At 39.1% G+C, this 15,545-nt stretch overlaps 1 protein-coding gene across 2 annotated transcripts in view; it reads left to right on the top strand.

Annotated features, from left to right (window-relative positions):
- The window catches only part of LOC145987726 (frequenin-2), a 534,394-nt gene that overhangs the window by 174,822 nt on the left and 344,027 nt on the right, over positions 1 to 15,545 (top strand). The gene's annotated exons all lie outside the window — the stretch shown is intronic.

The following is a 15,545-nucleotide window of genomic DNA, read 5'->3' as shown; positions in this document are numbered from 1 at the left end:
TCTTTTCTTACTCCTTTTTTTCTTCTCTTACTCTTCGTTTTCTTCTCTTACTCCCCTTTTTCTTCTCTTACTCCCCTTTTTCTTCTCTTACTCCCCTTTTTCTTCTCTTACTCTCCATTTTCTTCTCTTACTCTCCATTTTCTTCTCTTACTCTCCGTTTTCTTCTCTTATTCTCCTTTTTCTTCTCTTACTCTCCGTTTTCTTCTCTTACTCTCCGTTTTCTTCTCTTACTCTCCTTTTTCTTCTATTACTCTCCTTTTTCTTCTATTACTTCCCTTTTTCTTCTCTTACTCTCCTTTTTCTTCTCTTACTTCCCTATTTCTTCTCTTGCTCTCAGTTTTCTTCTCTTACTCTCAGTTTTCTTCTCTTACTCTCGTTTCTCTTCTCTTACTCTCCGTTTTCTTCCCTTACTCTCCTTTTTCTTCTCTTACTCTCAGTTTTCTTCTCTTACTCTCCGTTTTCTTCTCTTATTCTCCTTCTCTTACTTGACCAAATTTCTATTGTCAGGTTCAAACTTAATGTCCATTTAGCCTACCTGCAAGTTTCTTGTAAAGATATTAAAAATCTTCGGTAAGGTTAATCCGTTGCAGAATGGTGTTCTCCCTTAACCCACAAGATTGCGTACTTTTCGGCAGGGAAATCTTTGATGAGTTGTTTTTAGTCCATTTTCTGCACAAGGGACTGGAGCTGCAGTTTAAAGTTGGATCCGAACCACTATGTGCCTCCACCGGGTATCGAACCAGAGACCCCTTGATTACAAGACGACGATGTTATCGGGGATGCCCTAAAACGTTTATGACTGGACCATGAATGCACACGAATGATTTCCAGTTGTGCTTGTAAGAAATAGTATGCTATATACTATCAATTCAATTGTCTTTAAGTGGTATAAAGACATCCCTGGCAGGGATACAAATACTTTTATTTTACCGGGGATAACATTCCCCTTTGTTAGGTAGCACACGGATTATCGATATTCCTCTAATACGTTGTAATCTATTTCAGGGTCAGAGGTTAAATATAGTACAAGAATAGGTGTACTCATAAGTCAACTAAATAATTTAACTCAAATTGTATATTTATTTGAGTGGGATTCAGTTCTAATTTTGCAATTCCGTGTTGTATTTTAATTTGAATATTTTATGTGCATTATTTATTCATTATAAATTGCAATTGTGTGTAATGGGCGTTAATACTTCAAGAACTGTCATGGTCGTCTTTTACGGTGGTAAGAGAGCAGCGGAGATCTTAAACCCAGTTTCTTCAGTCAATCAAACAGTGTATCCATCCATCAAATTTCATCTTTATAGGTCTGATAGTTACCGAGGTTCGCACACTGACACAGATCGACCCTATAAAAGCAAGAAAGAACGCAGATTAAATGCCCATTGTTCTGATAGTGAAGGATTCTTAGTTTCATCAATACTGTTTCGAAGAGCCTCTTAGTTCTCGAGTAACGTACTAATAAAAAACATAACCGTCACGAATAAATAGGTTAACACAGGATCTAATTATACATTTTGACGGAGGCGAGATGCTTATGACGACGTCGGAGAAACATTTACGTCAGAGATAACAAGATGTTTCGATTTGAGGAAAAAGTCTTCTGTGGGCAGACAAAGGAAAATGGGTCTGTAATTGAATTCATCTGGCGGTTACCGCTTAGCATTAGTGTTCTCTGTGCCCCCACTGAAGGTGGTCGACGAAAGGGGGGAGGTTGAACGTTTTGTCTGAGCTTCTATTGTCATTGTGTTCCCACTGAAAAGTCAGTAACTTTTTTTTTTTACCTTTTCCTTTGGGAACTGAACGAGTTTGGCTTGAAATAACACAAGGCATTTGTTCGTAGCGGACGTGCCTCGCTTCATTTTATTCCTGGTAGTAGACGACTGTTTAATTAATTACTACACGTAAACGAAGGTGGGAGCAACCGCAGAGAAGGAAATTAAAGTTGCCATTCCGGATTGGAAGCTTTTTTTGAAAAAGTTTTTCGAGAGTCTTGACAGAGTCAATCACGTTTCTTTAACTCTTTGATCGGTGTGCTTGAGGTTTTCTTTTCAGAAAGGGAATTTCTTTCGAGAAGTCGAGATGGTTCTCCGTCCTCCTTCTATACCCCCCTCTCTCTCTTGCTCGCTCGCTCTGTACGTGTGTGTGGTCTCTCTCTATTTTTGCCTCTTCTCTGGTTTAAAGTTTCCATTTCGTTCTCATGTCTGTTTCTCACTTTTTCTTTCTCTCTGTTTCTTTCTTTTCAGTTATCACTCTCTCTCTATCTCTCTCTCTATGTTTAATTCAACGTATTTGTTTCTCTTTTCAGTTTCTCACTCTTTCTCTGTTTACCTCACTGTATTTGTTTCTCTCTTTTCAGTTTTTAACTTTTTCTCTCTATTTCTCACTTTTTGTCTTTATACTTGACTGCCTGTGTTTCTCCATTTTCAGTATTTCTCCTTTATTCTGTTTCAGTTTTATTGACAGACACCTCACAGTTTACCTTACTGTCTGATTTTCTCCAGTCTACAACCTTTCTACTGTTTACTTCAGTCTCTCCTTCTCTCCTTTCATTTCTTCCTTGTTTGCTGTCTGTTTCTCTTCTTCAGTTTCTCTCTATTTCACATTTCTTCCAATCGTTCTCTCTCTCTCTCTCTCTCTCTCTCTCTCTCTCTCTCTCTCTCTCTCTCTCTCTCTCTCTCTCTGTCTGTGTGTATTTCTCTTTCAATTTTCTTTCTCATCTTGGGTTTTTACATATTTAATTCTCTCTTTTTCTTTTTCAGATTTATTTATCCGTTTTCCTTTGTTTTGCTTTCCATTCCTACTTGTCTCTTTCACTTTCTTTCTTCCTCATTTCAGTATCTCTTCCTCACTTTCTCTAACTCTCTCTCTCTTTTCTGGATGTGTTAGTTTCTCTTTCTCTTCCTTTCTGCTTCTGTCTTACTTCATACTTCCACATATCCTACATGGCACAGGGGGAAAGTTTACTCTCTCTACTTATTGTATAGCTCTGGGAAATCATAGATCCTGAGTTCCATTTTGACTTTGTTATTTAGAATCGCTTTTCTGCCACTTTTAGCTAATCACGACGACGAGTATGAGTGATGATTATATGAAGATGATAAAGTGATGCAATGAACAGCCATGCCCAGGCTGAGAGCCGGACCCTGGGTTCGATTCCTCGGTTAAGGCGTTTCTTCGCGTTAGTTCTGATATTCTTGTCGCATCGACTAGAAAAGAAGCGACGCAAAATGAGAAAAAAACAACTCTTCGCGGCTCGCTGAAAATTCAGACGCGATGCGGCGCTGCGCGACACGAAGCCGAAACGTCCATCTCACAACACCCACCTTGAACTTCGCGTTGAGAAATCTATTTCGGAACGTCTTGCAAATCCAAAATAGAGCGATGAATTAACCGCCCACGGGAATGCACAACGGAAAGCTCTAAATGCACTCCCTTTAAATAGGAGTCTGAGGGGGTCGCTTTCAGACGAGGCACAACCCACTGGTACACGACAATTTACTTAACTGAACATCTGTCGCATAAATTATTCATACGGATGTAAATCAGGCCTGGAGCGGTTGAATTACATGAGCCATCAGTAAACATGGCGAGTGTCTTGGGAGTTCCATAGTTCTGCAGTGCCTTTACACAACCAATAACTATTGAATTCGTGTCCCATAAAAATGGCTTGTTTCGGATAACCGGGAAAATTTCTAGCCTGTTCGGGAAAAGCACTTAACGTCCAAAACTGTAATTTCACATCAGAGATTTATCCTTATTCTTTTATTAGCAAAGAGAAAGTGGACGACGCGTAGCAGTACATGAGTCACTTTTCCCAATCCTGTTCGAGCCTCTGGAGACACTCCTTACGCAGGGACTTGCTTTCGTTCCCTCCCTCCAGAGATTCCCCGAACAGAGTAGAGAATCTTTACACAAGTCGTATATAAAATTATGCTTTATTTATTTGATTCAGTGCGACTTAGATGAAAGCATCAGAAATCCGCAGTTTGTGACGTATATGTATTTTCCTGAACACCCTATATATGTTACAGCTGTTTGCCTGTGTGTTTTTTACACCAGTAACGTCTACTTGCGAATATACGCTAGAGTGTGAAATTTTGGCGTGGAAACTGTTAAAATTTTTCAAACGCTGATACTGTAACTGAGAACCTTTAAATATTATGTTTGTACAACATGATCGTATTTAAAGACGAGAGGTTAGGGTTGAACCCCTCCCTGAAACTTGTAGCACGTTGGATTAACGCATATTCAGAAACAAAAATCGGCATCTTAATTTTGTAATACTTATTCAAAGTTTTACAACGGGAAGACAATGCTGAGAGCCTTCCTTGGAAGAATCGAGCCAGAATTTTCAAACGTTTGGAATTTCTGAAATTTGAGTAACACCTGAATTTATTCTGGGAATCGCAGTCCAGCCGTAAGCCCTCCACTTTCATTTCTGGCCCAGTGTCGCTTCTGATTCGGACTGAAAATTCCCTTGTATTGAGTTATTAAAGGGTTCGTCAGAACAAGCGCACAAGGAATTAAGGGCGAGATTCCCGGTGAAGGAACATAGAGGTTCGGATCCCACTTTAAACTGTAGGTCCAGTTCCGAAATTTCCTTTTCCGACTTTTAAAACCTTTGTTCTTGGATAAGTTATTTTGAATTCTGCTTTAAGTGTTCAAACCTGTAATCTCTGGCTTCGTAGCTCGTGAAGAAACCCTCTCCCATACATAGTCGTCGTAGTATATAGATTTAACCATATATTCGGACACATAAAACACGTGCTTGCCAGTCACGGACACTTCTGGGTTGTAATAACTACATTGACTTTCAATGGAATCATTACAATCTAGAAGTGTCCGTGACTGCACATTGCATATTGACTGTATATAATACTGTTAAGTATATGATCAGAAAGTTCTTTCTGTCTACGGCTGAAGTATACAAACCTATATGTAATTAAAGCAGAATTTAAAAAAGAAATTAAAAGTCCGGAATTCGTAAATTTGGCAGCATAACGCCAACTTTGCAACAGTTCTTCTCCCTAAATGGAAACGCCCTTGTGAATGTTTTTCATTCTATCACATTCCATGAAGTTAGAAACTCTAAACCAGTAATACAATACACAATTAAAGAAAAACATCGTAAGTAGAAATTGGAATGTTGAAAATTTTTCACAATTCTTCGCTCTGAATTTGAAAATAGGGAAATTTATGTGCATTTTGAAACACTGAACAGGTTCTTCTCCACCTGGAGAGAATTGCCGTCACATATGAATGCAAAGAGGCAAATTTCTCACGATTTTTGGCGACATTTTTATTAAAGATACCTTGCACAGTACCGAACGATTCTGCAAAGTGTGTTTCTTTCTTGTTCCGTGCCGAAAAATGGTTAGAAACTTCGGCACGAGGTTGCTTGAGCTGAGGTTAACGTGTATTACTGAGTTTTTCGTTAGTAATCTCCTGGATAAGTTGGTTAGATGACCGCACTTTTGCTTAATTCTCTCGTCAAGAACGAAACATCGTAGGTTGAAATCCCACCCTCTCCTGATTATTTTTTCCTTGTTATTTACCGAGTACGAAGAGTTGTAATAACGTATTATAAGATTATATGAAATTACTGTAAATATTTATGCGATGCATACCCAGTGGCGGCGATTGGATTCCAAAACTGGCGGGGCAAGGACAGTTTACTTTTCCTTGGTAGATAAAGTTTAGCATAGTGCGGGGGCAACTACCCCTCAACGCCCCCCTAATCGTCGCCACTGTGGATATCTCTAGCAATGCTTCTACTAATATTCTTGGTAGGATTTTAGGCAAAACTTTAGTCTTCATTCAGCTGTCATAAGTTATGTTAACACATATTAAGAACTTACATGTCATTAATATCTGTTTTTAAACATGTGTTGTAACCAAGGGGTCCCAGGCTCGACACCCAGTGGAGGCACGTTGCACATTCGTTCGGATTCCAGTTTAAAATGTAGGTCCAGCCCCGATTAGTACGTCTGTGCATAAAGTAGACTTAAAAAAACAATGCAAATATATATATATATATATATATATATATATATATATATATATATATATATATATGCACACACAAATAGAATGTTATTTGTTTGCGCTCTTCACTTTGTTTTCCATGATACAACCATAAATTTTATGCTATATTCAGCATTTGAAACTACCCACCTCTTCTCATTCCACGTTGCATCTTGCTTACTATGAATAAAATGTCTTCCGGAAATGCTGGACGTAAATTGCATAAATATAAACGGAAATTTCCCAGAATTGTAGATAAGCATTCTCGTCCAAGGCCGTTTACTTTCTGAATAAGTCTCTGCAAGGACGTAAGAGGTTTGAACCCACGACCTTCGATTCCGCAAGCAAACACGATCCCCCAACACCACGCAGACATGCTTACGTTATTTTAAGTACTGCGTTCGAGAGATGAAGACATAGACACTTCTGTAGGGGTGTAGCGTAGTGTGAAGTGGAAAGTTGCAGGTTGGGGAACGGATGTCAGCGGCTTGCGTAAACTTTCCTTGTTGAGGGATAATATCGTCTCATATATTCATTTTATACCACAGAGAAATCAGGTTCATATTTCGAAAATGACTTGAAGATCAGTGCCGTTTGTCACCACCAAAATATGTATTTCGTAGTTTGTAGTTAGTTAATATGTACTTGTAAGAACTTCACACATATATTTCAGAAGTTAAATATACCTTTCCTCTCTCACTTTCTACAGTCTTAAAGGTTAAAAGATATTTGGCAACCGGGATCTCGTTCAAAACATGGTATTTACCCACCATTTACAAAATGTGACAAAACTAAATTAAAAATGTTACTCATTTTTCCGTATGAGCGTTTCTCGATCTTTGCTGAATACGTTTCCTATTAAAAATTGCCGTAAGGAAATTATAGACAAGTGTGCATTGACTTTTCAAACTGGTGCTTCATTTTAACATGAGCTGCCTGGAGGAGAGGTAACGTGCTTGTTCCTCACGCGGATGGTTGTAGGTTCGACTCTCCATCGAGGCAGGATTTTTTTCAGGTATATGCAGTCTGATTGTAAATTAATATATGTCTCTCTATATTTCACGAAGTAAGAGGTGCAGCATTTCCGGAAGTTACTTCGATAGTAGGAAGAGGCGATCATGTGCCACGTGGAATGCATATAATCAAGTTACGTAGAACTAAGTCTGAGTGAGGGTGGTTGTTTTGAATATTGCGAATTTAGTGGAACGTTTGTTAGATCTAATAAGACAATTATTTTGGACACAAAGCAGTGGCGTCTTGCATTTTTTAAATTTGTCACTCATCGCATCAGCATCTCTCGCAATAGTCATTTTACTTGCATTAAATGGAATTTAATTTACTATAATTTTTGACGCATCGGAAGATGGAGACGAAGTTATTAACATCAGTTATTACGGACATAACGTAACCAATCTTAGGAATTTGAACTAATCAAACTCTCCGCTTCTTTATAGCAATGTAATGCATTACTGCTTAATATAAATGTGCGTGTGTGTGTGTGTGTTAGTATATCGACATAATCAATATTTTTGGTGTGCAGTTAAGATCTTAAATAACATTATATACAGGAACCTAAATACATGTATGTGACATGTTAAATAGTCATAATGTGTGTGGTTACACAACTTATTTATTTATTTACTTAAAGTTTCAGATGCAGTACTGAAAGATCATTTTATGCTGAAACTGTAGCAACAAGAAAATAATAAAAATAACAACAACAAAACAAGACAATACAATATGGCAGACGAAAAAAATAGAAATTGTTACATGTACATTCTTAGTGATTGTCGGCAACTGTGTTCGGACAGGTTATTATATAAGTAGGGGAGCCTATAGTAAAGAGACCGCTGTAGGAGAGAGAGCCTTGTAGAGGGAATGGGAAAGAGCTTTACGTTGCGGGTTGGCCGTGCGGGAACTCGTAGATGAAATTGGTTGACATGGAATTCGGTTCTAGTTTTGCTATTAAATTAATGATTTCAAGAATGGGAGAGATAAAGGATTTGAAAAATATGCTAATGGCTGGTTGGTTTGGATTTCAGGGAACCTATACAGAATGCCAAGGAGACGCATGGCTCGTTTAGTGGACATAATGTGGACATTGAAGTTTAGCTTTCCGTCGATGATAACACTTATAAGGAATATCAAAAAGAAGAATGCTTTAACCTTAAATCATGATATTAAACAGCTTGTAAGGAAAAACTGCGCAGAGTGTGCATGAGATTAATTTTTGAGGTGTTCTAATATCAACGGTCTATGTTCAGCAAAGACAAAAGGGGGGTTTGATTTGAACCTGCGACCTTTCATGGTTGACGAGAAATAAGGACATCAGCGTCTAACTAACTGACAATACCCTCTTAAAACACGTTGACGTTCATAAAAGCATCCACCTTCCTGTGTTCCAAGCACATTTTCTTGACAAGTCGTGGAAAACATTATATTTTGTAAATGTTCGATATTATGCAGGGCATTGTAAATAAATTGTCGTTTACACTCCTCATAAATTTGCTTCTTTCTGCTCAAACTCGATGGCAATTTCCTTCAGGTGGAGGAAAAACGTTATTCAGTGTTTCAAACCTCTGACAAGTCGAGCAAGCTGAATCGCAAAAATTACTCAAGGTTCTTCAAGCAATTTACTATTTCTCCTTGATTGTATATTATAATAGCGGCTTATAGTTTCCAAGTTCAGTGAATGTGCAAAATTGATAATCTTTCACCGCAGCGTTTTTCGTCTAGTTGAAGAACCAACTCAAAGTTGGCTACTCTCAGCTTGCCCTGAAGTGAAATGTTGCTACGTTTACGAATTCTGGACTTAGAGTTATTTCGGGGAGGTCAAATAAGAAGTTGCGAAGAGTACATTGTAAGTCAGAAAAGATGCTACATTTTTGATCGCATGGTGTGTTGACACTATTTAAGGAATACTGCCAGTTGAAATTCAAATGTTGAAAGTAAACGAGTGTGCTTGCTACATTTATTATACTGATTGAAACTGCTCCCAATTTAACTCCTTACGTAAGGGACGTTCGCTGTTATTGCACTCTTAAACATGGAAAGTAGAAAGGAGTGTTTTATTTTGTCGACAAAAGGGGTGAAGTTACCCTTGTCCTTTGCAGCAGACGCTTATGGTAAACCCCAATGAGAAAATATTGTCAAATCGATACAACTAAAATATATCCGAACCAAACACACTCAAAACATTGCTTTTGTTACACTAAAATTAATGTCCCTTTGGGAGCTTCTAAACCGCAGTTCACGTCACATGAACTTAACAAGTTTATGTAAGCATGTGTAGGTTGTCTTGTAATTTTGTGAGTACATGCATTTGCTTCTCTAGGTGTGCTATAAATTAGTGTCACGTGAGCACTCTTACCGACGTTGTAACCCTGCTTCTTTATAATAACTCCTGATATGGATGACAAAATATACTAGGCTTCCGTTATATGATGACGTCGTTATGTGTAACCAAACCTTAATTAAGTGATTCTGACATAATGGTCTTACGTCACTCAAGATACTTGTCGCTTCTCTTTGGCTTTGTATCTCCCTCTCTCTCTATCTTTCTCTCTCGCTGCTGTTTTTCCATTTATCTTTCTCCCTCTCTCCTTTTTCTCTCCACTCTCTCCTTTTTCTCTCCACTCTCTCTTTCTCTATATCCGTTCTCTTTCTCACCCGACCCTCCCCCTGTTAATCAAATTCATTATTTTTTTGCTTTCCGTTATTACTCCCTTCCTCCTTAGCTTTCTCTCTATATACTTATCTTTGTTTCTTACTCTATGTTTCACTCCTCTCTATTTAATTATTTATCTACTTCCTATTATTTCTCTCCTCCTCATTGTTTCCTCTCACTTTAGCTTTCTTCTTGTACTTCTGTTTTTCTCTCTCTCTACTTTTCACTTTTCTCTTTCTATTTCATTATTTTTCTACTTCATATACTTTCTCCTTCCCTCATTCTATTCCTCTCATTTTAACTTTCTCTCTCTCTACTTCTCCTTGTTTCTCACTTTGTTTCTCATTCTTCTATTTCCATGTTACACTCTCTGTGTTAAGTCTGTCTTCCTTTCTCTTCTCATTTTCTTTGTGTGATTCTTGTTTTTCTGTTTCACATTCTCTTTTGCTTTGCTTTTTCGGTCTCCTTGATCTCTTTGTTTATCCCCCCCTCTCTCTCTCTCTCTTCGTGTGTATATATATCTTACTCTCTCTTTCTCCTAATCTGCATCTCCCTCGTTTCCTCTGCCTTTCTCTCTACATTTATGTTTATCTTTCTCCTTCAATCTAATTCTGTATCTCTCAATCTCTCTTTCTTTTTTCGGTGTGTGCGTGCTTGTATTTTTATTTTCTCTCTGATTTCATCCTCGCAACAACAGATGGAATAATTTACCACCGAACATGATTGATTGTCGTGCTAAGCACATCGCCTGATCACTTCCCTCTTGCATCTAACTTTTGCCAGTGACGTCGTACCAAGCACCGTCCGGTTCGTAAACAATGGGTTTAAAATGTCTCCGTTACAAGGCCACGAATGTTAGGTTCGTACCGGAAAGGTAAAGGTTAGAGCTACGTAGTGAAAAAATGGAACACCAGGAAAATTTCTCTTCAATCCAAATTGTCTACTATTATTGCATGCCGAATCAAAAGCCGAGTGAGTTAATTGACCGGCGAGTCTTGGCTTTGGTACGAATGTTTCATTGTGAGTTCCCCTTCAATAAATTACTCTAATCATTATTTATCGTCATCGTTGCGATTAACCAAGATTTGGAGTAGAGCGACGTAAAATGGGAAAATTATTGTCACACTCGCTGCTTTTATGTCGGTTATCAATAATATCGGGTTGCAGTATTAATTAACACATTATAGCAACACACTAGTTGGTCCAGGGTTTTATTCCCGTTGGTGTTCATTGTGAGTGTCCCTTCATCAGTTTAATAATATCGTTACTCATCCTCATCTTCAAGATTAACCAAAAGAGACAGAAAAGCGAAGTAAAATAAAACAAACCAATCTATGGCACAAGATAACACCCTGTTCATGATCGTCCAGTCAGTGACATTCACGAAGTAATACGTAGAAACATGAAATTCAGTTAGCATATTGCAATAAAACTATCATTGGCCCCGTCAAGTTCCCTGCACGTTTTACACCAGGTGTATCCCATTGTGAGCCTGATGCAAGGAAATTGCGTTCAACCAAGTAGACACTGTATGGAAGAATAGCGGTGTTCAATTGATTGATTGATTGAGTTGGTGTTCTAAGTCCACTTTATGCACGGTATGGCTAATCGGGACTGGACCTACAGTTTAAAGTGGGATCCGAACCCCTTGATTACAAAGCAACGACGATAGCGGTGTTCAAGTTCAGAAGATTCAACAAATACCTGTCTGCTGCTTTAAAAGTTAATTTGATTGGTTAGCACATCTCATGTTAGATACCAAATTAAAGAAGTAGACTAATCGGTGCTGCACTTTGTTTACCAATAGACACGGGTGCAAAGTGAGTCAAAAAGTGCAGCTAACTAGACGAGGTTATTGACAGAATATACCCAAAACACATGAAGAACCTTAACAGGTAGATTGGTACATGAAATATCCAAACTGAGATATCGGGTCTCCAGGTGGTGCAGTAGTAGCGTCTCCGTCTTCTAATCAAGGGATCCCGGGTTCGATACCGGGTGAAAGCACATAGTGGCTCGGATCCCAATTTAAACTGCAGGTCCAGTCACGATGAGCCTTACTGTGCATAAAGTAGACTTAAAACAACAATTCAATCAAACTGACTTATCGTGAAGTGAAATAGAATCCGTATCTGCGTGGGTGAATCTGATGTTAATCGATATAACGGAAACATAATTGTGTTGGAATGGTTAGCGTTAAAATAAAGTTGAATCAAATCTACAAATATGTGCAAAAAAGGGGTTTAAAACTTAATTGTTCATTTATTTTTGTTTCAGCAATGAACAAAATGAGACCCGGGTTCGTTCCCCGGCGGAAGAGAACCGGGACTCTTCTGTTCAAGCTGCACCGGCGCCCACCCAGCGTCGTATAAAGTGTGTACCTGGAGGAAACTCTGGGGGGTAAAAGCGGCCAGGGGCGTGGTGCTGATCACATCACCCCCAGCTCGGTCGAGATCAAGAAAGTGTGGGACCTGATCCCACACCTCCTGTACGCCTTCATGGCGTGGTGCAAAGCACAGAGGAACACTTTACTGCAACAATGAACATATTTACAACAATCATAAATGCTCTGTATTGAACATTAATGTACATTGTTACAGTTTCTGAACAAACAAATGTTAACCATGGTTGATTCTCATAGCGTTTTACGTGCAATGCAATCTAATTATAGTAACGTACTTACGATATCGCAGTACATGTATAACCAATTGTATTCGTGCAGTTAATGCTTTGAATGAAAGGGAGAAACCCAATACATACATTATGTATGGTGACGTCACATATAAATATTCATGAACTGACAGAGCTAACAAATATTCAAATGAGGCTGCTCGGATGAAACAAGCAATCTAGTTACAACTGCATTTTGCGGATGTTAAAGAGAATAAAAACAAATCTTTTCGAAGAATGCTTTGTATAATTTCTCGGATAAAGTTAGCGGGAATAGTGCTTTCGCTAAATACAGCAAAATAAAGCTTTGTTTTGTATAGAACCTACGTATGATGGAATTGTTTTAATTTGAGTTTTAAGTCTCCTTTATGCACATATAGGCTAATCGGTACTGGACGTACCGTTTAAAGTGGGATCACAACCACTCTGTACCTCCGCCAGGTATAAAACTCGGGACCTCTTGGCTACAAGGTGATAAGGTAACCACTACATCATCGGAGAGGATAATTTTAATAATACTTTTTTGAGGAGTGGATATGTAACAACTTAATATTTTATTCATATACTGTATGTTCTACGATCTTACACTTATGGCAGTAGTAGCTATAGTTCTAATATGTATATGACTATTAGTGACAGTGTTTTTTTAGTACGGCAGAATGCGATTTTAAATGTACATTATGTATTGTCTAGTGCTTTACATATACAGGGTGTTCCAAAATGAATATCGGTGTTTTAATTAAGTGTATATTCTATTACATATACAATACAGAAATAAAAGGAAGGGTAACTCACACAGTTTTTTGTCACAAGTTACAAGTGTCCAATGTGGGATCCCCTTCTGACACGGCACACATCTAGTCTGTAGGCAATTTCTTCCCACACTGAAGCTAGCATGTCTGGTGTAACAGACTCCACAGCTGCATCAATCCTGCGTTGCAATTCAGGGAGGTCGGCAGGTAGCGGTGGCACGTAAACACTATCCTTTACATACCCCCACAACAAGAAATCGCAGGGGGTCAGGTCGGGAGATCTTGGGGGCCATTGCAGATGAGCCACGTCATCCTCGCAATGACGACCGATCCATCGTTGGGGAAAAACAGCATTCAACTGTAATTGAATTCAATTCCGTACTTCACGATGAAAGTGTGGGGGTGCGCCGTCTTGTTGCCAGGTGATGTTCCTTTTTTGCTCACGAACCAGTTGAGGGTAGAACCATTGCTGGAGCATGTCCAAATAAGCAGTGCCAGTGATAGTGTTTTCCACAAAGAAGAAAGGTCCATACACTTGTTTTTGGATAGAGCACAAAATACATTTACTTTTGGCGAATCCCTCAACATGTGCTGCACTGTTTGGTGTGGATTTTCAGACCACCAAATACGCACATTATGCGTATTCACTCGTCCACTAAGATGAAATGAGGCTTCATCACTAAAGATCACACGTTTAAGAAAATAATCTTCCATGTCCAGCACATTTTCGCAGAAGTTGGTACGGGTCACATTATCTTCAGGCTTTAGGGCCTGTAACAGATGTAGACGGTACGGGCTCATGTGTAGTCTCTTTCGTAACACCCTCCAAACAGTCGTGGACGGCATTGACAGTTCTCGATTCGCCCGCCTTACAGATTTCCTGGGACTCCGACCGAAACTTGCTCTGACCTGTTCCACTTGCTCATCTGGTAGACGTGGTCTTCCGGAGCTCTTCCCTTTGCACAGGCATCCCGTATTCTTAAATTGGTTGTACCATCTTCGGATGTTGTTATCTGATGGAGGATCACATCCATACTCCCGCCGAAAAGCACGTTGCACTCCAATTGCTGAGTTACACCTTGTGAATACCAAGACACAGAAAGGTTTTTCGCTCAGGAGTCATCTCCATCTTTACTACTAGCGCCGTGCTGCGGCGGAGTTACTAAACATCACCTGCGAAGTAGAAACAAAAACTGTTTGAGTTACCTTTCCTTTTAAGGTATGTTTCATTTGTGTAATGTATATGGAATAGAAGATACATTTCATTGCAACCCCAACATTCATTTTGGAACACCCTGTACTTATTCTAACCCTGCATTTCGAGAGAGCATTCCTTCTCTAGTTTTCAGTTGAACAATATTGGAGACTTGTCTCTGTGATGGTAAATATATAAATACATTTTTGACGGTAGTGTGGATCGAACCTAGGACCAACTAACTACTCCACAGTGCCCCATGACAAACTTAGTGCTACCGAGTTTGTAGTAAGTAGTTGAAGCACTAGACCAGGGATCGCCAAACCGTCTATCGACAGCTACCGTTATCTCGCGGGGTCATTTCCAGCAGCTCCTTGATGTGATTGATTGATTTTGTTTTTTAAGTCCACTTTGTACGCAGTAAGGCTAATCGGGACTGCACCTACAGTTTAAAGTTGGATTCGAACCACTATAAGCACCCCACCGGATGTCGAATCCCTTGATTAGAAGGCGACGATGTTATCAGTACGCCGTCGGGGAGGCCCTCCAGTAGCTCGTAGGGAAATAGCTACAAATCGCAATTCAGCTATCTGATATGATATCTGGAGAAATATTTTGGAATTACTCGGCTGGGAATGCTTGCTCTCCCTTATGGACACAAACGGAGAAGACACAGGCAGAGTATTTTGAGAGAGACTTATAACTAACGACATCCACATGTTGCAATTTTGAAAAAAATGCAAGACACAAATGAATCTCAATAATTTTACATACAGCATTACAGTTCGTAATAGATGTTTTCTTACTTTAGTTCACTGAAATGATCCCATTTTCATCAGGGACCTGGTTGGACACCCAATGATGCACATAGCGGTTCTGTTTTAAACGACTAACTCTCAGCACAACGATAGCCGAGAGGTAGTGCAACTAACTTTGGACAGTGGCGTCAACCTCCCAATACCACATTTGTTCCCATCCCACCAGATGGCAGTGTTGCACAGGGTACAAACTATAGTCCATATATGCCCAAGCCTTGTATATCTTAAACCTTTTATATGCCAAAAAATGATCTTAAAGTAATCAGTTCACTATTGGTAGCTCGCCATGCATTTCCAAATCTTGAAAGCAGTTCAATGGCTTAAGGAGTATGGAACCTCTGCACTAGACAATGGATAATATTCAATTAACATTGCGTGCTAACACATTATTGTGGAAGCTTAATAGTAATTAG

Source organism: Lepisma saccharinum, chromosome 5 (genome assembly GCF_977018435.1).
Source record: "Lepisma saccharinum chromosome 5, izLepSacc3.1, whole genome shotgun sequence".
NCBI lineage: Eukaryota > Metazoa > Arthropoda > Insecta > Zygentoma > Lepismatidae > Lepisma > Lepisma saccharinum.
This window is presented reverse-complemented; position numbering and strand designations above follow the sequence as displayed.